Source organism: Pan troglodytes, chromosome 19 (assembly GCF_028858775.2).
Source record: "Pan troglodytes isolate AG18354 chromosome 19, NHGRI_mPanTro3-v2.0_pri, whole genome shotgun sequence".
NCBI classification, from domain to species: domain Eukaryota; kingdom Metazoa; phylum Chordata; class Mammalia; order Primates; family Hominidae; genus Pan; species Pan troglodytes.
This window is the reverse complement of record NC_072417.2, coordinates 35,830,901-35,834,251: the sequence shown is the minus strand read 5'-3', so window position 1 is coordinate 35,834,251 and position 3,351 is coordinate 35,830,901.

Here is a 3,351-nt window from a genome sequence, read left to right as displayed (position 1 = left end):
GAAGGAAAACTAACAAACAGAAAGGACATCCACACCAAAGCCCCATCTGTATGTCACCATCATCAAAGACCAAAGGTAGATAAAACCACAAAGATGGGGAGAAACCAGAGCAGAAAAGCTGAAACTTCTAAAATTCAGAGCACCTCTTCTCCTCCAAAGGAACGCAGCTCCTCACCAGCAACGGAACAAAGCTGGTTGGAGAATGACTGACAAATAGAGAGAAGAAGTCTTCAGACAATCTGTAATAACAAACTTCTCCGAGCTAAAGGAGGATGTTTGAACCCATCGCAAAGAAGCTAAAAACTTTGAAAAAAGATTAGACAAATGGCTAACTAGAATAAACAGCAGAGAGAAGACCTTAAATGACCTGATGGAGCTGAAAACCATAGCATGAGAACCACGTGACACATGCATAAGCTTCAGTAGCCAATTCGATCAAGTGGAAGAAAGGTATCAGTGATTGAAGATTAAATGAATGAAATGAAGCAAGAAGAGAAGTTTAGAGAAAAAAGAGTAGAAAGAAATGAACAAAGCCTCCAAGAAATATGGGACTATGTGAAAAGACCAAATCTACTTCTGATTGTTGTACATGAAAGTGACGGGGAGAATGGAACCAAGTTGGAAAACACTCTGCAGGATATTATCCAGGAGAACTTCCCCAACCTAGCAAGGCAGGCCAACATTCAAATTCAAGAAATACAGAGAACGCCACAAAGATATTCCTCGAGAAGAGCAACTCCAAGATACATAATTGTCAGATTCGCCAAAGTTGAAATGAAGGAAAAAATGTTAACGGCTTCCAGAGAGAAAGGTCGGGTTACCCACAAAAGGAAGCCCATCAGACTAACAGCTGATCTCTTGGCAGAAACTCTACAAGCCAGAAGAGAGTGGGGCCAGTATTCAACATTCTTAAAGAAAAGTATTTTCAACCCAGAATTTCATATCCAGCCAAACTAAGCTTCATAAGTGAAGGAGAAATAAAATCCTTTACAGACAAGCAAATGCTGAGAGATTTTGTCAACACCAGGCCTGCCTTGCAAGAGCTCCTGAAGGAAGCACTAAACATGGAAAGAAACAACCAATACCAGCCACTGCAAAAACATGCCAAATTGTAAAGACCATCGATGCTTGGAAGAAACTGCATCAACTAATGAGCAAAATAACCAGCTAACATCATAATGACAGGATCAAATTCACACATAACAATATTAACCTTAAAGGTAAATGGGCTAAATGCTCCAATTAAAAGACACAGACTGGCAAATTGGATAAACAGTCAAGACCCATCAGTGTGCTGTATTCCGAAGACCCATCTCACATGCAGAGACACACATAGGCTCAAAATAAAGGGATGGAGGAAGATCTACCAAGCAAATGGAATACAAAAAAAAAGCAGGGGTTGCAATCCTAGTCTCTGATAAAACAGATTTTAAACCAACAAAAAAGATCAAAAGAGTCAAAGAAGGGTATTACTTCTTTCTGGGTAATAATGGTAAAGGGATCAATGTAACAAGAAGAGCTAACTATCCTAAATATATATGCACCCAATACAGGAGCACCCAGATTCATAAAGCAAGTCCTTAGAGACCTATGAAGAGACTTAGACTCCCACACAATAATAATGGGAGACTTTAACACCTCACTGTCAACATTAGACAGATCAACGAGACAGAAAGTTAACAAGGATATCCAGGAATTCAACTCAGCTCTGCACCAAGCAGACCTAGTAGACATCTATAGAACTCTCCAACCCAAATCAACAGAATATACATTCTTCTCAGCACCACATCACACTTATTCCAAAATTGACCACATAGTTGGAAGTAAAGCACTCCTCAGCAAATGTAAAACAACAGAAATTATAACAAACTGTCTCTCAGACCACAGTGCAGTCAAACTAGAACTCAGGATTAAGAAGCTCACTCAAAACCGTCCAGCTACATGGAAACTGAACAACCTGCTCCTGAATGACTACTGGGTACATAACGAAATGAAGGCAGAAATAAAGATGTTCTTTGAAACCAATGAGATCAAACACACAACATACCAGAATCTCTGGGACACATTCAAAGCAGTGTGTAGAGGGAAATTTATAGCACTAAATGCCCACAAGAGAAAGCAGGAAAGATCTAAAATTGACACCCTAACATCACAATTAAAAGAACTAGAGAAGCAAGAGCAAATACATTCAAAAGCTAGCAGAAGGCAAGAAATAACTAAGATCAGAGCAGAACCAAAGGAAATAGAGACACAAAAAACCTTTCAAAAAATCAATGAATCCAGGAGCTGGTTTTTCAAAAAGATCAACAAAATTGACAGACTGCTAGCAAGACTAATATAGAAGAAAAGAGAGAAGAATCAAATAGATGCAATAAAAAATGATAAAAGGGATATCATCACTTATCCCACAGAAATACAAACTACCATCAGAGAATACTATAAACACCTCTATGCAAAAAAACTAGAAAATCTAGAAGAAATGGATAAATTCCTTGACACATACACCCTCCCAAGACTAAACCAGGAAGAAGTTGAATCTCTGAATAGACCAATAACAGGCTCTGAAATTGAGGCAATAATTAATAGGCTACCAACAAAAAAAACTCCAGGACCAGACAGCTTCACAGCCAAACTCTATCAGAGGTACAAAGAGGAGCTGGTACCATTCCTTCTGAAAATATTTCAATCAACAGAAAAAGAGGGAATCCTCCCTAACTCATTTTATGAGGCCAACATCATCCTGATACCAAAGCCTGGCAGAAACACAACAAATAAAGAGAATTTTAGACCAATATCCCTGATGAACATCGATGCAAAAATCCTCAATAAAATACTAGCAAACCGAATCCAGCAGCACATCAAAAAGCTTATCCACCACGATCAAGTTGGCTTCATCCCTGGGATGCAAGCCTGGTTCAACATATGCAAATCAGTAAACGTAATCCATCAGATAAACAGAACCAAAGACAAAAACCACATGATTATCTCAATAGATGCAGAAAAGGCCTTCGACAAAATTCAACAGCCTTCGTGCTAAAAACTCTCAATAAACTAGGTATTGATGGGACGTATCTCAAAATAATAAGAGCTATTTATAACAAACCCACAGCCCATATCATACTGAATGGGCAAAAACTGGAAGCATTCCCTTTGAAAACTGGCACAAGACAGGGATGCCCTCTCTCACCACTCCTATTCGACATAGTGTTGGAAGTTCTGGCCAGGGCAATCAGGCAGGAGAAGGAAATAAACGGTATTCAATTAGGAAAAGAGGAAGTCAAATTGTCCCTGTTTGCAGATGACATGATTGTATATTTAGAAAACCCCATCGTCTCAGCCCCAAATCTCCTT